We start from the raw sequence: 26,895 nt of genomic DNA on the forward strand, positions 1-26,895 counted from the left end.
TACTGCTTCAAGCCAAACCCGAGCACAGGGAACCCTAGAAATTCCCACAGACCCAAGCATTGCTCTGAAGATCCGGTGCAAGTGATATGGAAGGGACAGATATCTACAGACCACGGGAGTACAACTGATGCTATTCTTCCCCGAGTTCTCAGGAGAGACTCTGGCTGTCTTACCGAAGCCCCGCTTTTGTTTTGTTTCTCTCCCTTCCGTCGTGAGCAGAGTCCTTCAAAGGAAGCATTTAGAGGAAAATGTCTCCACAGGCTGATCCCTTTCTTTGAAAACATAATCACACTCAAGAATGACAACAATGTAAATCACCAGAATCATTAGGCGGAATCTCAATGAATTAAAATTGCTTACATCAGGGTAAGATGAGGTCAGTCACCTTGAAGGGAGCCAGACTGCTGCCTCCAACCTTTCAAAAGCAAACATTGTCAGAGCTCCGCGGTCTCTGCCTCAGCAGCACAGAGTCAACCCCTGATAAGACCATCCTGGTCTGGGATGGAACAAATCACTGAGCTGCTCTGCCTCCGAGACCCCTTCATTCCCTATCCCACAAAGACAAGTTACCCTGGACACACCGATCGCATTGACCCTCCTAAAACTGTGCGTCTGTCCTACAAGCCAGGGCTACCTCTGCTCACAAAGTGGGTGGAGGCAAAAGGGCTGCCCAGAATGTCCAAGCCATCGCCTCGTGGGAAAACTTGCACTCAAATCACCAAGCAAGCCTACATAGGTCTGAAGCCCAAGATAGTGAGGGGGACGGGGGTGGAACTCCTAAAAGCAAAACAGAGCCATTATGTCTCAGGCCTAGGGGCAGCCTGAGAGATTCTGGTGCCCAAAAAAAATAACAGGAAAAATATGTCAGATGTGTGGTTGCGGCATAAATCATGAACAAAAACACAATTCTAACACTCCAGAGAAGCAGGAGGAGCAGCCACTTAAGAACAAACCTAGATAACGACTGAATACAAGTTTCACTGCCTAGAGCCAGGCAGTGTAACCTAATTTATTCTAGGATGTCAAGAGTGACTTGCCCTGGGAAGCTATGCTGTGTTCCCTCCACCCCACCCCGTTTAAATAAAGTAAAATTTATCTTAGAGAAATTGGGGGCTGATTCCTTCTGAGTAGAGCACTGACTATGAGAACAAGGAGGGAGCCAGCCTGGAGCACTAAACTTTGGCTCTATTTCCCCAGTTGTGTCTGAACCCTGCTTTCTATTTCCTATTCTGCCCCCACTGTTCATAAGTGAGTCTTTGGATTCATCTGATTTGTGCTTCATGAGTTGAGCCCTCATTCATGCAACCTCTTCTAATAGGGTGAAGGAACACCTGGTGGGTGAAGGCACAGTCCCTTAATGCTCAGGTTCTGAGGTCAGTCTGCCTGGGTTCGAAGCCCACCCCCACCACTTACTTGTTGGATAATCTCGGACAAGGGGCTTAATGACGCTGTACCTCCTCCCCTTCTCAGTGCAACAGGAATAAAAAGAAAGCAGTCAAGAAGATCAAATATCCGTGTAAGTCACTAAGCTGTCATGAAATATTTGCAGAATTGAATGAAGAACATATAGAGATGAGACAGAAAAGGAAGAACTACGGTCCATATAATGCATGAAGAGTAAGCCTGAAACCCCGACCCCTGGATGACAAGAGTTGACCTAAAAAAACAACAGTGATAATCCCATAGCCATGCATTTTCATTTGAGGAAAACTATTTTTATACTTTAAAAGTTAACAGGAGAAAACAATTTAGGGTGAGAAGTGATCCATTGGGCCACTTATTACAGTTGCCAAAATAGAGGCTTATGGTCCAAAGTGGCCTTGGGAGAATTCAAAAAGATCTAGAAAGGGCTTACTTGCAGCCTCTGAATGTAGCCATTCTTCCTTATATGGCAAGGAATCCTCTTGGTCCATTATGGGGAGTTTAAAATAGAGGATACAGGAGCCAGCCTTCTCAGGAAATGAGAGGCCTAGGAAGAGCCAGCTATTCACTCTTATGACGTTATGTGATTCTCAAATATTATTGAATCATAACAGCCCTGGAGTTCCCATCGTAGCTCAGTGGAAATGATCTGACTAGCATTCATGGGGACACAGGTTCAATCCCTGGTCTTGCGCAGTGGGTTAAGGATCCGGCATTGCCGTGAGCTGTGGTATAGGTTACATATCCGGCTCGGATTCTGCATTGTTGTGGTTGTGGTATAGGTCAGCGGTTACAGTTCTGATTTGACCCCTGTCCTGGGAACCTCCATAGGCCACGACTGTGGCCCTAAAACACAAAAACCCTAACAGCCCAATGAAATCTCCCATTTTACAGAAAAGGAGATTGAGGCCCAGGGAGGGGCCAAAAGTCATGTCATTAGTCAAGCGGAAAATCTGGGATTACACCCAGGTTTGTCTGATTTCCAAGCCAGTGCACCCAAGCATCAGGGGGTACCAGCCGCACACATTTGGAGAAAGACATCAATTAATCTACTAGACCCATTAACAAGCCAGTCTTTCACTGATGGCAGAGGGCAGTGATGGTGAAGGGATCTTTATTCTTTCCCTTTCTGGGTCCTCCCTACCCACACAATGCAGTTATCCCCAGGCATGCTTCTGCAAGGCAATTTAAGGTTTCAGTGTCCCATGATGTCAAGCTGCCAAGCAGGAATGGAAAGCCAGTTTTAACAATGCATCTCATTTTTCACCTAATTAGTACCAACACACTTAGGGATGTTAAGGGTGAAGTCTGACTTGTCAGCTGCTGGCAAACACAGACCCATCAGTGTAAATCTCATCCCGGACAGGGGCCGGGGGTATTTCCCAGTTGAAGGTTGTTGTTCTTGGCTGGGTGATTGACAAAACACGGTCCCTTCTCTTCTGCGTCTAAGGTTTCGGGAGAGTCTGGTGCTGCCTCGAGCAAGGCTGACTTCCCTTCCAGCGTAGAAGTTTCTTGTGATTCTTTACACCTAGGAAGCCTGGCTCTGAGGGAATGAAGCAAAGGGGCCACCCCTTCTTTCGTCCGGGAATAGACGCTGCATTATGTCAACTGTCCCCCACTACAGATTCTCTCTCCTATTTACAAAATGGAAACAGATGAATTCAATCAAACATAAGCCCCCCGAATTATGGCTTCCTTTATACCTTGTGGTAAAGGAGTTTATACATAATTGGCACATGATTTTCTCCAGTGGTTTCAAGTTGTTCCCAGTTGTAAAAAGGAACCTTTCAGTTTGGGAACGAGATGGTTTTGTTTCAAACCAATCCATCATGCCTTCCAAAGGCAAAGAGAGTGGGTCGGCTGAGGGAAACCAGGAAAGCAGCAGGCGGGTCATGGCCTCAGCTGTTTTAATTGGGTAAATGGAGGCAGGCACTGATCAAGGAGAAGAGGCACAAACCTCTTTTGAGCAGTTATGGTGGTTCTGGGGAAGGAGACCCTCCATCCCACTGGGGATGGAAAGCCACTGACGCCCTCACACTGAGCACTGCAGTCTCTCTTAACAGACTGTGAGATATAAAGGTAAGTCCCCCTTTGTTCAGTCAAGGTCAACCAACACCCGAAGCCTTCATGTTCTACAGACTCTGCAGATCAAAATCACCCACTGCCTGCAAAAGCCTGTTTACATAATTAGCTGGCACCAAAAAGCCACAGAATCATCGTTCAGTTATATTTACGCAAATCTTTAATGAAAGTCAACATAGAAAACAGGGAAAGACCACTTTACCCTTGGCTTTAAAAAGCTGCGTTTGGAGCCCGAGAGATTTTCCTAAATTACTATTAACAAAGTCAACAGGTTAATATGCTTTCAAAGCTTCATCCGAATGGGGAACCCAGATAATGATCCTATTACATTAAGGTAAACAAAAGTGCAATTGTGCTCACTCCAGGTTTAGGAGGCATCCTCAAAGCTCTTTCATATTTCTTTGCCACAATTTAGCAAAAGCCCAAAATGTCCAACGTCACCAGAGAGGATTGCTTACATGTTGTGGAAACAACAGGTCACTCCAGGTTCTCAAGGCACTAAAGATTCATTTAGGAATTTTACCAAGATCATAGGCCTCAGGATGTCAGACTGCAAGCTCTCCTAGGTGATGGTGGATGTAAATTCTGGATGATAGAACCACCATGCAGTGAAGGAGCATCTTCTGCAGCCTGTTCTTGATTTCCATTTGGGGGACAAAGAGGTTTAGTTATCAAGCAAGTCTAGATTGATTGCGAAGTAAATGTCTTCAAAGCTCAGGGAATCCAAATATGACTCTGGGGGTTGCTGCACTGAGTTTGGCTTCCCTTTGATCCCCTTCCCAGATGAGTGGGAGCTGGGAGCTCCGGTCCACAGAGGAGAGCATCCTGGGTGGCAGAAGCTAAAGGTCCCAGGAGAACCCTGGGTATGTCACTGAAATCAAAGCCTAGATCATCAACCCAACTGGGGCCCGGTGGAAAGGCACCGCTGGAGGTACAACAATAGTTCGGAGACTGTGCGACAGCCTCTGAGAGGAGTCCTTTGACCACCACTGATAGGACCTGTTCTGCAGCCTCTAAGAGGGTCCTTGTGATCCCTGCCTCCTGGCATTAGGGCCTTGTGCAGTCCCAGCCCCATGATTGTGGACTGGACCTAGTGACCAGCTTCTAAATAATAGAATATGGCAAAAATGATGGGATGCTATTTCCTCAATGAGGTTACTGTCAAAAAAGTCAGATCCGGATAAAGTTAGAGAAGCAAAGACCAACTTTATTTAGGAACTACTTCAATAAGGGAAGAGAGACCTCTGTTTTAGAACAGGGCTTGATTCTGAATTTGAGAAGGACAAGTGTGGCTGTACGGCCAAGGAGCAGAGTGGGGGTTAGGCAATGAAAAAATGTCCAAGGAAACACAAGGATAAGAGAGATCTGGCTAACCAGACCCAGCAGGCCTCTTGCTGAAGGTAGTTCAGGGTGATAAGGATACAGAGGGTTGGGGATGAGGAATCTGGTCATATACCAGAGTAGGGGATGCTGGTTAAAGGGACTCATTAGGATTCTTGCTAAAATTGGGAATAAGTGGGCCAAGGGCAAAGCCCAAGGTTGGGGCCTTAAGGGCATACAGGAGCCTAGTTAGAATTAGGTCAAGGTGAGAGTCTTGCTTATTACAAAGGGAGTTGGCTTCTGTCCTGCATGCCCTCTTGCTCTGATGGAATTCAGGTGCCATGTCATGAGCCGCCCTAGGGAGAGGCCCACGTGGCAAGGAATTTAAAAAGGTCTTTAGCTGACAGGAAGCCAAGACCCAAGGCTCTCCGTCCAATGGGCCTCGAGGAGTTGAATTCTGCCAACAATCACATGAGCGAGCTAGGGAGCAGGTCCTCCCTCACCTTCAGATGAGAACACAGCCCCAGCCAACACCATGATGGCAAACTTGTGAAAGATCTGATGCAGAGACACCCAGCCAAGCCACACCTGCTTTGCAGAAACTGTAACAAAAGAAACATGTTATTTTAAGCTGCTAAATTTGGGGGAAGTTTATCGTACAATAAAAGTAAACTAATAGAAGGCCTCTGTGTCCCAGATGGGTTAGGGGGCCACTGAAGATGCTCATGGGCCTTGGGACTTGATCCTCAGAGCCCCTGGGGTATCTAGGGGGCTTCCCCAGTGGCCAGGTGCTTCCTTCCACTGATATAGAATGAATAAGTAGGAGCCCTGCTGGGATTCACCATCATCAGGTGACACAGCAAACCACAGCAGCCACAGCAACTGTGGACATCAGTATGAACCAAAGGAACAGAAAGGAAAAACTACCAGGGTATTCTCTCCAGAGAGTTTTATGGCTGAACAGAACAGAATCCATGTCCAGGATAATAACAACCACATGGAAGAAAGACCTAGGTTGACAAAGTGTTTTATATCTGTGATAGCATCTAAACCTTACAAGCACCCTCCAAGTTTCTTCTTGGACCTTGAGGGACCATTGGAAGGACTGGTAGAGAAGCACACTTTCCCACGTTCCCAAGGCAGAAGGATGGCCCTTCTCTATTTGAGGAGACTAATCTCACTGACCATGCACAGACCTTCAGGTAAGAAAGGAAGGGGCCTCCTGCCTGACCAGCCAGAAGGGTTGCATCCTGCCAACCCGTCGATCTCTGCCAACACAGAGAGAGAAATGCTGCAGGCAAATCACCTTCATGCCTGCACCCCAGAGCAGAGGCCATCTCCAATTCTGCAGAGGAGGACAATAACATTTGCAGAGCTAGTCACAGGTGGCATAGCCAGGACATGGGACATGTAGCAAATGGGACCAGGTCCCACCTCATACCCTGTGGCTTTTCTGCATTCTGAGTTGAGCTGTTGACTATTTAGCATGCAAATTCAGGCCTTTAGTTGACGGGAAGCCAAGACCTGAGGCTCTCCCAGGTTGCACTAGCAATTTTCTCCAAGCCTCAGTAGGAAACAAACGAACCAGGAAAATATGAGAGCATTAGCAACGGGGCTTCTGCATTTGGAACTGGTGTTTCTGCATGTGGAATTGTCTCACACCCTTTGATGTAAGAGATCAAAATGAATGGGCCTGGCCCTCATTCCCAATCCACACTCCAGCTAAGTATTGCTCTCCCTCTTCTCTACTCCGTAATTCCAATCAACCCCGGATTATGATTTGGCCTCCTAAATACGACGCACTTCTGTTTCTTCCCTCCGTCCCCATTCACGCTGCCATAGTGCAGGTGACACCTATTCTTAAGCCTTCATTACCAGTCTCTTCACCTCTGGGTTTGTGCCTCATCCACAGAAGGAACTTAAGACCTAGATCTGACCCCATCACTTGCTTCTTTCAAACCTCACAATGTCTCCCCATCGATTCTAGGATGGCTCTTATTTCTTAAATAGTAGACAAAGCCTTCCATGGATGGCCTGACCCCCATCCCTCGCAGCAGTCTCAGCTCTGACCTACTCCCTGCCTATCCTCCAGTTTACGGTCCAGCCACTGTTGGAACTGCTTCTACTTCCTTACACTGATCATTCTGCCTCATGTTCTAGACCATTGCTAGCATGGTTCCCTCTACGCGAACTGCCCTTTTCCTTGTATACAGTTGACTAAATCCTACTCCATCTTTAAGGTTCAAACATCCTGCTCCTCCCACCACCCCTCCTCCCTTCTCCAAAACAGTCACCTGCTCCTCTGTGCTCCCATTATACTCTGGGCATCTTCCCACCATCACCTGACATCATATTATAGCATCATTATCCATGTGTGTGCCTGCCTCCTACGCCAGCTTGGGATAGAAGACTGGGAGTGAAGCATGCAGAGTACAGGAGGCTGACAGCGAGGCCTGCTGTGCATGCCTTAGGGGGCAGGTAGAGCGCTCACACTCAAGGTGAAAAGCAAGACAGGTGGAAACATGAAAAGCAAAGGTAGAGGGTCACACGATCGCCTGCTGTGGATACAGATTCAGGCTTGCTGGATAGCTCTCTTCTCAGAGCAAAACAGGCAGACAACCATACCCAGGGAGCAAAAAAAAAAAAAAAAAAAAATCCTCTTTCTGGATTCTATTTGAGCACATCTGCTGAGGGAGTTTCAGGCAGATGTGGGAAAACATCAGGCCAGCAGCAATAGAGATATGGGTGCTCCTCAGAACGCTGAGGCCACCACGTGTTCCCTGGAAAAACATTTGAGAGGCAGATGGTGCTGTGAGATTCTTCAAAAAAAAAACAAAAATGCATTTGCAGGTCACATATTGCGCATAGAGGAATATTATAAAGCTCTGAGAGGTCCTGCAGTTTTTAAAATCTTTGATCGTAGAGTTTCCTGGTGGCCTAGCAGTTGGGGATTCTGCATTGTCACTGATGTGGCTCAAGTTCAGTCCTTAGCCCAGGAACTTCCACATGCCTCAGGCGCAGCCAAAAAAAAAAAAAAAAAAAAAAGTCTCTAGTCTAACGTTCTCCAAATGCATTTGGCCACGGCCCGTCCCTCCCTATGTCTCCCTTGTGCATCACCCGCGGTATTCCCGTGCTAAGGGCACCATGGGAAACGCTGCTATAATGGAGGCCTGTTTAAGGTACAGAATCAAGCAGACCCCAGTCTGAATATGTGCTTCACCATGGTCTAGCAATGTGGGCAACCCATCCGAATTCTCTGAACCTGAGTTTCCTCACCTCTGCCAAAACGGACAGTAATACCCACTTCGTAGGCTGCTGTAGGATTAAAGGAGAGACCTTAAGTAAAGCACTTGGCAAAGTACTTACTGGTAACTAATTCACTTCTTTCCCCAGAATTGCCTTATTTTTACCCAAGGGCCCTGTCCATATAGGCTGAAAACCTCTAGCAACAAAATAAATGCCAGCTGCATGGTTACCTGCTTTCTGGGACACCAAGAAAACATACACCAAGCTTTACTGAATTTTTTTTTAACTACATCAACCTAAAACAATACCTCCTGTAGGCACACCAGCAGACCCTCCTGCTCAGACTGACTGATCACTCTTTCCAAATAATGACTCCTTTTGTGCTATGGATATCAGAAGACCATGACACAGACAATAAAGCAGAATGTTCTGGCGCCCAGGAGGCGCACGGTTATAAATTAGCCCCCCAACTAGAGGACTGGGGCCACCAGGGTACCATTCAGAACACACAGCAGACACAACCTTCGTTTTGTTTCTCTTCCTTTGAATTAAAATGTGTCTGATGCTTCACCTCCAATGAAAATATTCTGCAAGTTGTAAAAAACAAAAGTAATAACACACTACACAGGCACACACAAGCATGAGATAACTGTGCTTCTCAGTCTGTTGCTGTCACTCCCCTACCAACCCGGGTGCTATAATGTATGCCTTGTTGTGTGGGGGTTCCCCAAAATGTTATTCATAGGAGGTTTATAATAACAAAGCATTACCATAATAAATACTGATCACAAGAGTCTTCTATCGAAGGGAAGCCTGCTAACCTTGCTCACATTTCTCTACCCTTGATTCAAGATTAAATTTCACTTTTTTAATCAAAGATTCTAAATCCTAAGAACCCTAAACCTTGAAACTGATACCCTTTTTTGAAAGAAAAATTAGATCAGAACTGTCAGAAGGAGCGATCGAAATGACATGAAGCAAATAAGATGACGTGTGTGTGAGAGGTTTTCTTTAGTTCAGCTGTCAGAAAAACACTGAAGTGTCTTATCTCCCCCAAAGCCCCAAAGCCAGTGTCCGAAGCCAGGCAAGCCAAAATTGTTTTAAGAAAAAATAAAGGCACAAAAGACTTCTTAGGAAATTCACATTTAAAGTGTTACTTAAGCCCACGGCTTGGACCAGTAAGAAACAGGGAATCCAGGATGGTGGCAGGCAAATTAAAGAAGAACTTATTTATACTAAAGTTCAAATCCTGTTTTAAAAAACTCTAAAGAGACCAGGGTTGTTTAATTATTCTACCATATTATCCTTTCAAATATTCCTGCAAGTAAGCAAGTAAGGATTTAGACCATAGAAATTTAATTATAATATAAAATTTTGTTGGAGGAGCATTTGTTAACATGATTGACCTTCAGCTTTGATTGAAAAGGGAGACTACTTTTAAAAATCCTTTTATAATGAAGTATCAGTACCTGTTCTTGAAGGGTCATTGTCTGGGAGTCTCTTAGATCATTTAAAATGTATTGTGCAGCAGAGTTAAATGCGGAGTTGAACAATCTAGGGGATACTGATAATTAAAGTTGCTATGTCCTAGAAGTTAACTGAAGCCCTATTTGTCTTAACCCTTACGAAAAATATTTAGAAAGGATTTGCATACACGTTGTCTTTGTGAGGACTGTATAGCGGCCATGGAAGAATGAATGACTGGCCCTAATTCTTCACTCTCGTTTGCCCGGTCACGTCACGGGTAAAGTGCACTTCCTTACCGGCGTCAGGAAGGGTTCAATCAGAGAAGCAGAATCATGAAGCAAATACTGGTTTATTTTAAGATTAGACTCTACCTGGTCTTGGGAGTGGGTGAAGGAGGTCCTGTAAGGGTGATACGCTTGCATCAAGTGTGAGGACCAGCACTTGAGAAGGAAAGCTATTTACAAAGGGGGGAAGGGATTTCCTGTCGTGGCTCAGCAGTTAGTGAACCCGACTAGCATCCATGTGGACAAGGGTTTGATCCCTGGCCTCACTCAGTGGGTTAAGGATCCGGCGTTGCCGTGAGCTATGGTGTAGGTCACAGATGCAGTCAGATCCCCGCATTGCTATGGCTCTGGCGTAAGCTGGCGGCTACAGTTCCAGTTGGACCCCTAGCCTGGGAACTTCCATGTGCCATGGGAGCAGCCCTTAAAAAACAAAAATACAAAAAGACAAAAAAAAAAAAAAGGTAAAAAGATGGGGAAGATCAGTGGCCAATGGGAGCCCACAAGATGAGCTAGTTTTCACATGGATGTCTTTGCCTCCAAGATCCTAACGGTGTGCAGACCCGGAGAAAAGTTGGTACATTTTTCTCTCCAGGAAGCTGCCCACAAACCTGGCCCCTGATTCAGAGAAGCTGAAGGTGACCTGGTGGGAGCTAAGGGAGCTGTGGGCTGCCTCCTTCTCCACACTCACGAGGTGATCCAGCAGGGCCTCTACAGTGAACTGTGACTGTCATAGAGATGACCGTGGCTTCACGTTCCCCTCCCAAATCTTCTGCAAGTTTCTCTTGTGGCCAGCCCTCCTCCAGGGCTATGCAGGGAAGGGCAGTCTCAGAAACATAGCCCCAGCTTGGCTAAGCCAGCACACTTTGTGTTCGGCAATATGACTGGCCTTGGCCAGTGTGTGTGCCCAGACATCACAGCAAATCAGTTCTGTGTCCAGAATTTAAGAGACCCTAACGTCCATCTGATCGCTTGTACCACATTGCGCAGAAATGAAGAGGCAGCAGATCAAGTTCACACAACCCCAGCAGCCACGGCCCAAAGAAGAGGTCCCAGCCAAGCCCCAAGATGAACGAGCCACAGCTAATCTGCAGATGTGTGAGCAACAGCAAATGATTGTTGAGGTCCCTGAGTCTGGAAAAGTACTGATACAGACCTACCTTCACGTTGATGCTTAAGGGCCTCTCTCCCTACCCATCACTCTCACGATCCTGAAACCCTACAAGGTACCAGGCCCCTGCAGCCCATAAGCACACACCCATGAGATGATACAGTCTGAAAGGCTATAACAGGAATCGAATCCATTTGCCTAATTTCAAGACACCCCCCTTTTTAAAAGCAATTGGAATGTGTCTGCCTAAATTCAGTATTAAATCCCAGGTACCGCTGCAACAATACAAAGCCTTGAGGACAGTTAAAGAAATGCACAAGTCTTACATGGAGATAAACCTAAAATCTGATTAAGAAACATGAACAAGCAAAGAGAGACATGATGTTGCTATGTGGGAAGAATCAGCATTGTCAAGAGGCAAGTCCTCCAAATTAAATTATGAAGGTCATGCAAATGCATTTAAAAATCCCAGTGGGCTTTTGGGATGGAGAAACCTTGGTAACATCATGAGGGGAAAGAGATGCATAAGAATACACAAGGAGTTCCCATTGTGGCTCAGCGGGTTATGAACCCGACTAGTATCCATGAAGATGCAGGTTTGATCCCCGGCCTCGCTCAGTGGGTTAAGGATCTGGCATTGCCATGAGCTGTGGTGTAGGTCATAGATGCAGCTTGGATCCCACATTGCTTTGGCTGTGGCGTAGACTGGCAGCTGCAGCTCTGATGCAACCCCTAGCCTGGGAACTTCCATATGCTGCAGGTGTGGCCCTAAAAAGACAAAAAAAAAAAAAAAAAAATAGACGAGGCATACATTTCTGATGTAAGGAAAGCACTCTCGAGCCTGGTGGCAAAGGCTCTACTGGCCCTGAGGATGCTGTGAATCTTTGCTGAGAAGACTGCACTTCTGCTCCCTCTCAAGAACAAGCCAAGGAACTCTCTGCAGAGACAATAAAAGCTGATGAGATAAGCACATACACACAGAAGTCTTTTCGTGTGTGAGTGAATTGGTTTGAATTTCTTTTTTAGATGTGTCTTTCCATTCTTTGAGCTACTTCAAAAGTTTGGAAGTTGGGGCTTGCCCCTTGGCAAGAGAGAGCAAAAAAGGACAACCAGTGACTTCCAAATATACCCCCACCTTCCTACATGCCCCTCCCACCCTCAGTGCAGAAGCTGTCAGCTGCTGGGTCATGATTTAGACTCAAAACAGACTGCTGCCCAGGACAGTGGGGAGTGAGGGATGTGAAAAGTCTCAAGTCTTGCAGAGGGTCTGACTTGGACAGGGCTAAGGTTGGTTACTTTGGTCTTTAAGAAAACAGGCGCACTAGCACGCAAAAGCCTTCTGTTTTTAAGCACAAAAGCCCTGAGTATCAAGGAAATCTCATACCAGCCACTAAGACTCAACTGTGGATTTTCCTGACTGCTGGGCTATTTCTTACACAAGTTGCATCAGCTACAGCCTTTTGAGTCAAAGGTTTTACGGTGATAAGATTTGGGGAGAGAGCTCAAGCAAGCAGTAAGTTTACATCAGCCAACAGTAGTCCTGGCCCTTTCAGTGGGCCAGGGCCCAGGGGATGCCAAAGAGCCAGCTGCTGGGGGTTCTGCTCCCAGGAGGGCCACAGCTGAGGTGGGGGCAGGAGATGAGTGAGATACCTGGATAATCAGCACAGGGCTGAATGTGGTGAGTCAGGCAGTTTAGCCAAGGAAAGGGAGAGGGCTCAAGAGCAGAAAGCCCTGGGTTTAAATCCTCTTATACAGACTGTATCACTCAGAGAAAGTCACCTAGTCTCTCAGAGGCTCGACTTATCTGCAGAAGGAGAGTAATTGTGGTTCCTTCTTGATAGATCTTGGTGGGATTAAACAAGAAAATTATACAAAGCCCTTGACAGTGAGCCTGGTAGCACTTTGCAGATGCTTTGCATATAATGAATATTGAAAACAACATTATAAGTGCTGGACAGTGGACGAATTCAGTAGACAGCAGGGGCTGGGGCTAGGACCTTTTACTGAGCCTGGGGCATTGGGTTAGGCTTCTCATAGAAGGTAATAATTGAGCTGGAACTTCAAGAATGAATGTGATTTCAACAGCTGATGGCGGCAGTACTTTCCAAGATGAAGAAAGAGCTTGTGCAAAAGGCTGGATGGAGAGGCAAGGAGGACCTGTGGAGTCGGGAGAGGCCACAGAGGCAGGTGGGCCTAGCTCACAGGGTGCCCTGTGTGCCAAGAAGAGGATGGGGGACTTCATCACGCGGGTGGCGGTAGAAAGCTGTGAGGCAGGGGCAATGCTCAGTCAGATCACATCCATTTCTTATACCCTTTTTCCCTTCTAAACTTGTAACCTTCGGAATGCAACAAAAACAACTGAGGAATGGCTAAGAGGCCCCAGAATCCCATCACCCATTACTCTGCAGATCCTGAGTGGGGAATATTACACTGTACCCTGTGGAATCTAATCTTCCCACCATACCCTGGCTGGGCAAGCCTGGTCGCCAGGCTGTTCCTTTTTCCCAGAGCCCCTTCAGGTATAAGAAAATATTTTTCCACTGGGAGTTTACTAAATGTCATGTCTAATTTAATCCTAAATACATTTCCACAGCAAAAGGAGTCAAATGAGCAAACCTCTCCTAATGTCCCTGATCTCTTGTTTCTCTAGCCCTTCACCCACATCTCCGTTCCATCTTTTTTTTTTTTTTTTTTTTTTTTTTTTTTAAGGGAAGTAGAAGTGAACAGGGCAGGTGAGGAGGGGGACTCTACCACTTACTAATTTGTTTTCCATCCTCGGCCCTGAATTTCTTTCTCTCTGACCTGCACTGAGACAGGACAGATGGGACAGTGCCAAGAGGAGACTAACTTATTTATCTTGAAAGCAAACATTGCCTCCAACGATCAGAATACCAATTATACCCAAGCAAGCACCTCTATTTCTTCTCAAGTGTTTTGGTTTTCTCAGCTGCTCATTTAAGTTTTAACAGGGGAGCAGGAGGTCAGAAAGTCAGAGAAAAATTTAGCTTTGCTGTAGAGCTAAGCCCCTTACCCTCTTCACCTCTGTTTCCTTCCCTGCTCTTCCTTGTGGTGGGACCTGAAATGACGCCAGTCAGAGTCAGATGGTGGGAAAAGCCTTGGTTAGGGACCCGAGCCCAGGCTTAGTGTTGGCTGCTACCATCTTCCCATGTGGAGCCAAACTCCTGAGACTCACGTTCCACATCTGCAGGATAACGGAATGGAAAGAATTCTCACCAAGATCCCTCCCATTCTCACTGTGAGGATTTCAAGATTGCAACTCAAATCTAAATCATACTCAGTTTGATTTCAGGTTATTTACTGAAGCCTCCTGGGCTGTATGTGTTAGTGCAATGCTACTCAAAATGTGGTCATGGACCCAGGGCAGTCTGCAGACTTTTGCTGGTCTGGGAGGAGATAAACAGGCAAGTTGAGAGTAAGCATTTAGAAACTCTCTGGCACTTGAGGTGGCTGCACCCACCAAGCCTATGACCTGTGGCCTCATCTGGTTGTGCTTGCATATGGATTGGATGTGGCATGAACCATGACCTAGTTGTGTGCAATAGAACCAGGTATAAAATGGAACAAGAATAAGAAAGAAACAAATAATCGAGCCGGGTGAGCAAGGTCAGCATCAACAGTCATAAATCACGTTGACGGCTTATACACCCGATACGAGGTGACAGGAACGGCACAGAGAATACTCTATGGCCTTCCTCCCAATAGCCCATGACCCCAGTCTTGTTATAAGAAAAATATCAGATGAATTTTGCTAGTGGGGCATTTTATGAAATATTTGACCAATATTCTCCAAAACTGTCAAGGTCACTAAAAACAAGGCAAGTATGAAGAGCTCTCATAACCAAGAGGAGCCAAGGAGACACCACGATTAAATGTAATGTGGTGTCCTGGAAGGTATGTTGGAACAGACAAAGGATATTCGGTAAAAACTAAGAAAATCTAAATAATTAGGAACTTCGGTTAACATATTCTTTAAAGAAAAAGAAAAGGAACAAACTGGTGCATACTGTAGATAATTTAAGAAGAATGGTTTTTACCATCTATCAATTTATTTAATCCTCACAAAAGCCCTGGGAAGATTGGAGGGTAGGCAGTATGGGTGCCATTTTATGGGTGTTAAGGTAGGGGAAACCCATTTAGCAACATTTAGTAAATTATGAAAGAATAACACTTGAGTCCACTTCTCTTGACTTCTGTTCTTCCTCTCTTGCTTTTATCTACTTGCTTTTCTAAGTAGATAGACATTTGTCCAAATTTAAGCTATTTTTCTAATTAAAATTATGCTTGATGTAAAAAAATTAGGAAGTACATAGAATAAAGAGATTGATTTAAAAAAATCACCAGTAATTTCCTAATCTAGAGCAGTTATTAATCTTCAGTTTCCTTTTTTGTTTGTTTGCTTTTTCCTGAGCACTTACCCACTGGTAAGTGTGAAGGAGAGTGGACCCTGAACCCAGAGAGAGAGGAAACCACCTGAACATGGAGAGGGGAGGGCCATCCAATAAGAGACCGGGGCCGGGCCCCCAAGAGAGGGGCGCAGCCAACATGCTGGAAGGGGAGGGGAGAAAAGGAGAAGCTACAGGAAGAGCAGGACAGAGGGGGCTTTGTCTAGACCAGAGTAGCCACGATTGTTTGTACAAATAAGAAGGTGCTAGCTAAGACGAAGGGAATGAAAATGCATGGGCGAGGTGTAAAGCAAAGCACTGGAGGAGGAGAGAGGGATGGAGGAAAGAGCCGTGGCAGAGTCCAGCACTGGAGCCAAGAAAAGACTAGATTCCTCAGAATCAAATGAAACAAAGAGGAGGAATGAAAATGCATTGATCTTTGAGGTACAAAGGACACAACTCATATCAAATAACGTCATGGGGTTTTTTGGTCTTGTTTTGTTTTTTTAGCAAAGTAAGAGTTGAAATTATCTTCTGTTGAGGAGGGGACTGAAGTACAGTCAGAGCTTGGAGTTAGAGATACGAAGTTTAAAACATCTGCTGTAGGGATTAAGCCAGAGAATTCATAAGACATTAAATAAGAGCATTTCTAGCACAATTTAGGCCAGGGATGCGTCATTTCTCAGCTGCGTTGGTGGAACAACGGCTTACACTTGAACAAATTGTGTAAACTCGGCACTGGGGAACCTTCGGCCTCATTCATGACAGCAAACCTGAAAGGAAGCCCTGTAGTCACCAATCACTTCTCCCAAGCCTGTCACCAGCAGTCTCATCTGCAAAGGACTGGACTCAACATTCCCCCCACACAGAGACATGACTCAGCTCACTTGCAAACATCGTTAGCCAGAGAAGGGATGTGCCTGCTGCTTAAGTATGCTGTGCTAATCCAGTGAGGAACCTATGGTCATGAAGAAAAGCAGAACCCAATATAAAAAGAAAAAGAAAGAGAACTAAATACAGTTGAATCCATGGGTTCCACATCCACAGTTTCAAGCAACCACATGGATCGAAAATATTCAGGGGGAAAAAAATCCAGAAAGTTCCAAAAAACAAAACCTGAATCTTCTGCATGCTGGCAACTGTTTGCATAGCATTTATGTTGATTAGCTATTCTAAGTAATCTAGAGATGACATAAAGTAGATGAGAGGATGTCTGTTTGTTCTCTATGTAAAATACTGTGCCATTTTATATAGGAGACTTGAGCATCTGCAGGTTTCCGTATCTGTGGGCTTCCTAGAACCAATCCCACGCAAATACCACGGGGTGACGTACTTGAGAAGGTGGAGCAGAGCAGGCCCTGAGGTGCTCTGGATGTGCCCTGAGGAGTCAGGAGGAGGGACACTTCTGATCAGTGCAGCAGACACTGCTACTTGTCAGAATGATGTACATTCTCCCTTTCTTTAGACATGAGCCCCAGTTTTGTTGGGGACAACAACAGGCCCAGCTAGAAGGGCTTGTATTTCCAAGGTTCCTTTGCAGACAGAACAGCATGTGACACATTCTAGTTAAATTATATAAGCTGAAGATGTTGAATAAAGTTCCTTAAAATGTGGGCATGCAAGTAGAAGGAGGAGGAAGAGCTTAGACACAGCGGTTTCCTACAGATTCACCCGTTGTCTGCCCCTTTCATCCTGCCTAGGACTTGGAGAAGATGCCAGGGAAGATGGTAGCCACCATCTGTCTGCAGTGAAGAAGCCAAGAGGCTGAGGACCTGGATGCTGATATCCCGGAGCTTCCTCCAGACTTCTTGTTCTAAGGAAAATTGAACCAGCGATTTGCTTACAGCTGTGCTTTGGGGGGATCTTTGTTTCTCCCAGTCAAATATAATCCCTAATCCGTACAATGGTCAACATTTGACTTTAATCATTAATTTCCAAAGAGTATGTCAGATATTTGCTTGTACTAGAGTTTCGTGGAGCAGATGCCCCTTGAAGGAACTAGACCATCCTTTGGGGGCTTGGAAATCCTTTCATAGAACCAAATGTTTTGTTCTGGGGGTGTCTGTCTTTGCTGTAAAGCGAGCTGACCTACACGCACAACATATGACGAGCATGAGGCAGCCCAACTGGTTTTATTAGTTTTCCTTGGGCTTTGGTCTAAAAAGGTTTCTTGCTGAGTTGATTTCATCCCCGATAACTTCCTTCACACTCCACTTCCTAATCGAAAAAGGCCCACATCAGGGGTAGAGAAACAGAAACCAAGCCTTTCCCACCCTTCTCCTGGGACTCCTTAGCTCTTTACTACACCGCTGGGCTGGCTTAGCAAAAGCAATTTGATGTCCAGAATTTCCTGGCAGCCTTCCACGAGTCTGTCTGCCTCATCAGAAAACTCCAATCAGTAAGTCTGTGGGCTGAAGGGAGTCTGATCTCACTGGTGGTGTTGCCACTCTTTGTTCTTTTTCTGCTATGTTTCGTATTCACAATGGTTTTGTTCTTTTTGAGTCCTGGAAGCTGACATGACTTTGGAAAGTGAAACGTATTTCCCTAAATTCTGGCCCATATGCCCCCAGGTGAATCTCTCCAAGTCATTAACCTTAAGGTAAGTATCCTCCGAGGAGAGCTTTTTGTATTAGATTCCAATAGCTACCATTCCCGAAGCCTTGATTTTAAAGTTGTTCTTAGCTGCAAGGTAGCTTTTCTAAACTAGACCAAATGGGGAAGGTCAATATCTAAAACCAATAAAAGCAGACTTTTTGATTGAAGGGATGGCGGGGTGAGTGGAGGGAAGAGGTGCATGAGGGGGAGATAGCCTAGAGCCCCTCCAGAATAACGATACCCTTTCCCCAAGGGGATCCCCATGGGGATCCTTTAAGGAACCCTAGGATTCCGAAGAACGTATTTGAAAACCACTTTGCAGGTAAGTCTAGAGTGGCAGAAAGATGTTCCATCATTGTCTTTAACATAAGTCAGCTAAAGACAACTGGAATCCAGGATACCAGGGGCTTGTGATGAAAAGAGTCTATTTAACAATCTTTCCTCAATTTCCAAATCCTGTTGATCATTGTCAAGCCCCTTGCATTTTGTTTGGATTTGTTTTCAACGGGCTTGAAAACCTTGTTGATTTGCCAAACCTAAATGGGCTTGGATCGTTACTACAGCTCCCCAGCATTTTCCAAGTTGCAAAGTAATGAGCCTGCTATACAGGGAAGTGACCATGTTACACAATCAACAAGCAGTGGTCAGAACCAGGGACTGGCTTAAGGGACACATTCTTTGGGCTGTGGTGCTTACTCATAAACAGTAGGTGTTCCTCAGCCACAATGTCAAATTATATTCCACTTAAGTATTCTAAGGGTTTCCTTTGCCTTACCCCAATATCTGCCTTCAGTCTCAAAATGTACAAGTTTCCTTTGATCTCTTTTATGTTTTACTCTCCTCAACCTACAATAACATTCATAAGCAGACACACCTAAAAAGACAAAGCCCATAGCCAACAGAAACTCGATTTCCTTACCAGCAAAATGGGAAGATTCAATCTGTGTTCTTCCTACCAAACTTGAAATAAGGTCACAAGAAAGCACCTAGCACAGTGCCCAACACATCCTAGAAATCCAATTTAAGATGTTATTTTTCTCTTGTCCTTCCTTCTACTTGCAGAGTTAAATGTTAGAATGAGGAAAAATTTTTCTGTTTCCTGCTCCATTTTGGATTTGGATTTGGATTTTTTTTTTTCTTGCCACACCTTCAGCATGCAGAAGTCCCCAGGGCAGGAATTGAACCCATACCATAGAAGCAACTTGAACTACAGCAGTGACAACACTGGATCCTCAACCCACTGAGCCATCAGGGAACTCCTGGACGCATTTTTTGACAGAGTAGTAGAGACCATGACGCCAAGTGGCATCACATTCAGAGCGTGGCAGTGAAGCCATTTCTACGCAGACCTCATCCTGCCATCATGAGATTCCACCACAGAGCCGTCTTTCAAATACTCCAATGGTTAGAAATTATATTGCACTCATATTTTGGTTTAAAAAGATGAGTGGGTGTGCACACATGTGTGTATTCAGTTGTGGGAATTCACCAAGATAATGGTAGTATCTGGTGGAAGAAAACCCCAACGGCTGTCTGCCCTCCAACTCCATCTTATCTTTTAATGTTTCTAAGAAAGTTTCTCATCTGTTTCTCCCCAAAACTGGAGGTGGTAGTGGGAAGAGAATTAATGTATTTTGATTCTAGACACTTGATACTACTTTAATCAATAGCCCTTAAGATCAAGTGCCATTATTGCCATTTTAAGGTGAAGACACTGGGTTCAAATACTGGGAAGCTCACCATTCAAATAAAGCTCTCAGAGAGTAGAACTGTGTTTTGTTCACTTCTATACCCAGACCACAGTTTCTGAGGTGTCATGGGGACCCTCTCGGGAAAGCCCAGCTCACTGTGGGGACAAGGATGATGACTCAGATTGGAAACTCAGGCCAAATTTAAAGTGTTGGTGAATGAGCCCAGGCAGAAGATGGGGAAGGTCTGGAGAAGGCCTCCTCCATGGGCTGGGCCAGGGTATTGTCTGGATTTCCTCAATAATAGGTTATGGGGTTGCAAAGAAAAATGGGCTTCAGAGTAGGAGAGAAATACCCATTCTGCCCAGTTACAAACTGTGTCATTTTGTCATCTCTTATATGGTCTCTCTGAGCTTTCATTTTTCTATCTAAAACAGCAATATCATACTTATCTCAGACAGCCATGAGTACTGAATCAGAGTATTACATGGTATTAAATGAGAGAAGCGTAGCTATTCCTGGCCCAGATCTTGGCATACAATGGATGCTCCATAAATATTTGCTTCTTCCCGCCATTTCCCCTACTCCAAAGCAGTCAGAGACTTTCTTTATAAGGTGAGAGGTTAAAAAGTATATTAAGTATCACTGCAACCTCCAACATTCACAATCTCAGTGTCTTTATGAAATGGAACAGTATCTAGAAATGATGATTTAAAAAAAAATTCAGAATAATGAAACAAGAATATGATACAGTGGAATTACTGTCTTCATTTCACGTTTTTTTTTTTTCTCCCCTGTAATTGAAACCATTTTCAAGTTTTATTTAGTACAAAATTAATTTCACATTTTCATCAAGGAACTCATGTGGATCCCAGGGTGATTCAGATTTTCCAATACAGAAATTCATAGCGTTCATTACTGGTATTTTCAAAGACAAAAGAGTTTATGCCAGAGGAAACCATTTTGGTCCTGCCTTATGAGCAAAATAAAAAAAAAAAAACAAAACCAAAAAAAACCAACCCTTTTACATGACACTTCCAAATTCAGGCCTAACATTAATGTTTTGTAAGAAAGCTGCTTTAAAAAAACAAAAACAAAAAACAGTCTATAGGCGTCTACTCAGCCCCAACTTTCTCATTTCCCAAATAAAAAACACAATTTGATTTACCTTAGAAATAAACTGGTTTCCTCTTGAATTGAACACAGAAACAAATGACACTGGGCCCACTCGTCAGGGAGAAATGCACATCATGTCAACATGGGTGGAGTTCTGGCCACAGAAAGAGGAAAGTCGGCCTCCCTGACCCCAGGGCTGCTGTATGCAGGTTTGTGCTATAACACGGGGGGCCCCTCTAGGCTAGATTCTGTCCCAAGCAAAGAAGAGCAGAGGTTGTGCTTTGGAACATCAGACCTATGCATTTTAGGGGGCACTCTCTGCTTTTAGTTGCCAGAACATAATCCAAAGTCAGAAAAGCCAGCCAAGAAAGGACAGGTCGGCAGGGAGCAGTGGCCATGGAAGGGTGAATGGGTGACTTCTAGATGCCCATCCCCAGGGCTCACCAGCCCTGACCCTGAGATCCTTCACCTGCTTCTCCCTAACGCTTGAATCTAACCATCCTCTTCCCAGGCCCTGTCCCCGGCTCTGGGACACCTCTCAGCAATATCCAGGTGTAGTCATCCCTCTGTTTCCTAACACTGGGGATTCTAACATTTGTTCCATGGCTTAACACTCTTAGTTCCTGCTCCCTCTTTGAGTTTTCAATTGAGGTAAAATTTACTTAACATAAAATCTACCATTTTAACCATTTTAAAATGTACAATTCAGGGTCTTTTGGTAAACTCACAGTGTTGTACAACCACCACCAGAATTTTTTTTTTTTCTTTTTTGGTCCTCCGTCCAGGGCAGGCATAAGTTCCTGGACCGGGGATCAAACCCATGCCACAGCAGTGATAATGCTGGACCCTTAATTCTCTAGGCCACCGGATAAGTCCCTAATTCCAGAATGTTCTTATTTACCCACAAGAAACCCTGTACCCATGAAGCAGTCACTCTACTTTCCCTCCTGCCTCAGCCCCTGGCAACTTCTAATCTGTTTTTGTCCCTGTGGATCTGCAGGTTCTGGACAAGTGGTGCCCCCATAAGCAGCACTTCTGCTCTTGGCCAAAACCATGAGAAATGAAGGTCAAAAGATGACCCAAACCTTTTGAAGATAGCCAAGTGTCTTCAGCAAAATGGCAAATTGCTCTCAGAATAAACTGAATGCATTTTGTTCTATTATTTGATTCCCTAAATTCTGTGACATCGCAGTGAACCCACTCTTGAAGAGTAGATCAAATGCATGCATGGAGAGCTATGTGTGTCTAATTACATCCCTGTGTGTGTGCATGTATGTTACCTCACATATATGTTCTATTTGCACAGAAGGGCAGCCTCCCATGGTCACTGACTAAAAGGCCTTGTTGCTATCAAATAAGGGGAAACAGATGACGCTGCTTACAGGGAGAAAGAAGGGCTCTGGATTACAGCCTGGCACAGTGGGAAAAACAGCACCGCTTGATTTTGGCTAAGTCACCCTTGCCCGTGGGTCTCATGGAATCTGTCCGCTTCCGTACTTGTGCCCATGGAAGTTCAGGAGGGGGCTTGTCACGTACTGATCTGTCCGAGGCCTCCTGGAAACACTTGGGGAGCACAATACAGTTTTGTAGAATTATGTTCAAAGGTCAACTCTACTTGTTAAGATTCTTAAGGTGTCTGTTTCATTTAAATCAAGTTTTGTGTTTGTACATGTGTGTTTTTTAAGGGAGAATGGAATCTCCTGAGAGAACAATTCCACGCAAATTAGAAACACATGCAGGCATTCAGTAGGTCAGCTCTATAAAGATGTGTTATTATATCCTGTTTATAGGAATTTTATTCACAGATAAGGCCTCATATGAGTTGTATGATTCTCTAGTGCCCAGGTTAGCAGGCCCTCTCCTGCCAGTCTAGTTGTTTAGATACAAAAAGCCTATTTGCTTCTCCTTCAGAAAGAAATAAAAAAGAAAAATATCATATTACAGCTTAAAGAGCTAGAGCTCTGTAAGTGGGTACATTTATGAAATAAATTAATGTGGCATCATATTTGACACCAAAACAGTGGCAGAGACACAAGGTCTGTGTTGGACCACAGTGTTTTTAAGTAATCTTGGCTTGTGTTGCTTTCACTGTGCTGGCACTGCCCACCTGGGGCCAAAAATCCTATCTAAGGATGAGACAGATTTAGAGACAAGGTTAATACTGTTTATAGGACTTTCTGCATTTAAAATTAAATACATAAAACTGTATTTTATATGCTGTTTACCATTACTGCTTCCTCCTCTGCTTTCCCAAAATTGTTCAATCACCAATATCAATATAATGGGAGAGGAAAGCAGGAGTAAGGAAAACTAACATTTATTGACAATTTTATCCTATTAGGTTTTAATCGATTTGGCCCTGTTTTTATTTCTTATAGCTACCCTGCAGCACAGATAAAATTGTATCCATTTTATAGATGAGAAAACTGAGACTTGAGGGATTGCATAACCCATCTGAGCACACAGAGCAACTCAGCACTGGAGCTGGAATTTGAAGTCAGGTTGATCTGACTCTAGGAATCACATGCTGTTGGTATTAGGCTAGAAGCACCCAAATAGAGTAGGAAGAGCCCAAGAGAGGGGCTGGGCCATCCCGCTCCTACACCAAACTTTGCTACTCTCTTGGTAATGTTGTGAGAGTACCAAGAATTCTCTGGGCTTCACCTTCCCCATTGGTGTCCTGGAATAACACTGCCTGGCCATCCTGCCTCTTACGGATATCATGAACATCAAATAAGGAAACTTATGGTGAGACTTTAAAATACAAAAAGTAAAGCATTTTTATAATATTGTTTAGTCATCTACAGATCTTCCCAAAATGGGGTGCAAAGGATAATCCATCGGAGTATGCAAAGAAATTAATTATTCAAACTTCTATTTATATTTTATTTCACTTTAATATAAGTAAAACATAGATATATTAATAATAGCAGATGCACATATTTATCAATAAACTTATGGATATGAGGAGGAGCGGATGTTCAAAACCTTTCTACTGCTTAAGCGCATGATCGAAAAAGTTTGAAGACCACGAATCTATACACTAAATGACAAAATCTAAAATAGTGTAGCATTGTTGTGGGTGAATGGGTAGTGGTGGCTGTAGACACTTAATGAAACTACCAATTGAGTAGCTTAGACCTCTACCAATAAGTTATCAAATATTTGGCTTTAATCCTCAGGCATCCCAGTATAACAGAAAGACCATAAAGTCAATTTTTTTTTCTTTTAATAAACTTCAAATGTAGAGTTGATTCTTTATTATCTTAGTTCAAACGGTCATCATTGGTCTAAGCAGGGTGAACTTGTATTACATTTACTCAATTATTCATTCAGTTATAATGCCATGAATATCCATGAAGCCACTGTTCTACTCAAGAACTTGAAGTTTATTTACCTATATTTGTCTGTGTCTCTATTATCCCATCTCCTATTCCCCATACAGAGGTAACCAGTGTCCAGAATTTTATGATTATCATTTCTTTGCTTTAAAAAATTTGATCACATATATATGTATGCTTAAATACTATATTTAACTTTGCTTGTTTTTGAACTATATACAAAGAGCATAATATTCTAAGAGGTCATTTGGGACCTGTTGTCATTTAGCATTATGCTGAATGAAATCCGTATTGTTGTGGGTGGTTGTAAGTCACTTCATTTCACTGTTGTGTAATATGCCACTGTGTGATCACACCATGTTATTCATCCATTTCCTTAGGTATGGACATTTGGATTATTTACAGTTTTTGCTGCTAAGAACAATTCTTTGAACATTGTTATATATGCCACTTGGGGCTCACATGTAGGAATTTCCTTTGGGCATATACCAAGAAGTGGAAATTTGAGGTTGCAAGGGTATGTGAAAATTCAATTTAACAAAATAAAACCAAAGTATTCCCCAAAGCAGTTGCACCAATGGGTCATTTTCTTAGCCAATTTACCTATCTTTCTCATATGAGAAACCTGACTAAAAACGACTACCTTAACATGAAGCTGTGAAGGTTAAAGATAATCAGCAAAGTACTCAACACCCTTCTAGAAAACAGAAGACTATCAATAAATCAGCACTTAAATCTCTCTCTCTTAAATCCATGTTCTATGCAGACCTCCCTTTCTGTCTGCAAAGTGAAGGAGTGGGACATGTTGTGAGGTAGAGAAACAAAGGCTGGACCAGTAGCCTGACTGCAGACTCCAGAGGCTTCACTTCACAATGGGATACACCTTATCACCACCCTCGTACTTATTCCCTCATCTTGGGAGCACACATTCCTTGGAATTTCTACATAATTGGATGACAATGGACAGGTTCTTGGGGCTAAAGAATGGTTGAAATTATAATGGAAAGGAAATAAAACTAATGATGAAATTGTACTTTGAATGAAACCTAACCTCTCTATTAAGATACTGCATGACCCATCCTTGCTGACTCCTGCCTCATTCCTCCCTTGAAGTTCACCTCTTTGCTCTGTAGGCCATACCATTGGTCTTGTTCAGCTCCTGGAATGCTCCAGGCTATTCCCTGCCTCAGGGCTATTGCATTTGCTACTCCCTCTGCTTAGAATGCTTTACTCCTATTCTTTTCATGACTGGCTCTTTCTTGTGCTTTAGCTCTCTGCTTCAGGTTACCTGCTCAGAAAGGCATTCCTTCTCCTACCCGTGAAGGAGTTTCACTCTTAATCCAAATATTCTCAGTCTCAGCATTTGGGATCTTTTTAACATTTGGCTAAGAGTTTGTAGTGATTAGTGATTATTTATGTTTATCTTTTTACTTTTTTTTGGGGGGGGGGTCTGTCTCCCCCACTAAAATGTTAGCTCTGTGAGGACAGAGACGATCTGTCTTAATCATCCTTGCATTTCTCAGCCCCTAGCAGCGCACCAAATGCTTGTTGAATGAATGGATGTATTGAGTGTCCATTAGGCATCAAGTTTTGTGTAAACCACTCTATACAAGTAACTATTTTCATCCTCTCAACAACTCTGTGACGTAAATATTATTAGCCCCACTTAGAGAGTAAGGAAACAGGCTTATAAAGATTAAGTAACATCTCCAAAGGCCCACATCTAGGGAGTGTTAGAGCTGAGATTTGAACACAGATCTGATTTCAAAGTCTGTGCACATTCCACTGAATCATGTGCACATTCCATAAATATAGGAAAAGGTATTTAAGGAATCCAGTTGATGTTGCATGTCCTTTTCAAACTACCAACTTAGGGTTTCCTTGGGGATATCTCATTTTCTTCCTTTCTTTCTCTCTCTCTTCCTTCCTTCTTTCTTTTATTTCTTTTTACTTTTTAGGGCCACACCAGCAGCATATGAAAGTTCCCAAGCTAGGGGTTGAATCGGAGCTATAGCTGCTGGCCTATGCCACAGCCACAGCAATGCGGGATCCAAGTCATGTCGGCAACCTATACCACAGCCCAGGGCAATGGCATGTCTTTAACCCACTGAGCAAGGCCAGCCTCCTCATGGATCCTAGTCGGGTTCGTTAACTGCTGAGTCACAAAGGGAACTCCAGATTTCTCATTTTCTATGCTAAATCTAGGAGCTGTTAGTTTAGTAGCATTGCACAACACACTGATGGAAAATGTCACCTGACTCCTTTATCTGTTAAACAAATATTAAGAATAGCTATTTGGCCAAACTTTGCTATTGTTCCTCATCTATCACACTACAGTATTACTTATCAATGGAAAAGCATGTTCCCAGCATGTCACAGCAGGACTTTAAAAGCTTAGTAGACCTTCTAAAAGCAACACAGCTGACCTCTTCCTTAACACTCAGATATTTGATCTGTAAATTATTTAGCTTGCATCATTTCTTTTTCCCAAAGCTTAAATAGTAAAGCAGCCATTTTTATTTCCTTTCATATTTCCCCAAATGACTAGAAAGTATCACTCTTCAGAAACACAGGCCACATTTATATTTTCGATAAATGGATTAAAAGAATAGGTTTCCTGGGCCCACTTGAAGTACCGTCCTCCCACACAAGGTACGCAAATGCCAAAGGAAAATTGTTAGAATATCGGAGTTGCCTTGTGGCACAACAGGTTAAGGATCCAGCATTGTCACTGCAGCAGTTTGGGTTGCAGCTGCAGCATGGGATGGGTTCAGTCCCTGGACCCAGAACTTCCACATGCTGCAGGCACGGCCAAAAAAAGAA

The 26,895-nt window shown here is 44.0% G+C and overlaps 1 protein-coding gene and 1 long non-coding RNA gene across 3 annotated transcripts in view; one reads left to right on the top strand and one right to left on the bottom strand.

Moving 5' to 3' along the window:
• LOC146395032 (uncharacterized) overlaps positions 1–26,895 on the bottom strand; it is a 273,628-nt gene that overhangs the window by 105,723 nt on the left and 141,010 nt on the right. The window lies entirely within an intron of this gene.
• LOC146395033 (uncharacterized) lies at positions 17,593–19,120 on the top strand. Its single transcript, XR_014834312.1, has 3 exons — positions 17,593–17,730; positions 17,835–17,931; positions 18,990–19,120. It is a non-coding gene; the product is annotated as an uncharacterized LOC146395033 (long non-coding RNA).

Source organism: Sus scrofa, chromosome 18 (genome assembly GCF_054392235.1).
Source record: "Sus scrofa isolate SSC_HxYL_T2T_F1_AM1 chromosome 18, Sscrofa_HxYL_maternal_Yorkshire_Landrace_v2.0, whole genome shotgun sequence".
Classification (NCBI taxonomy): Eukaryota; Metazoa; Chordata; class Mammalia; order Artiodactyla; family Suidae; genus Sus; species Sus scrofa.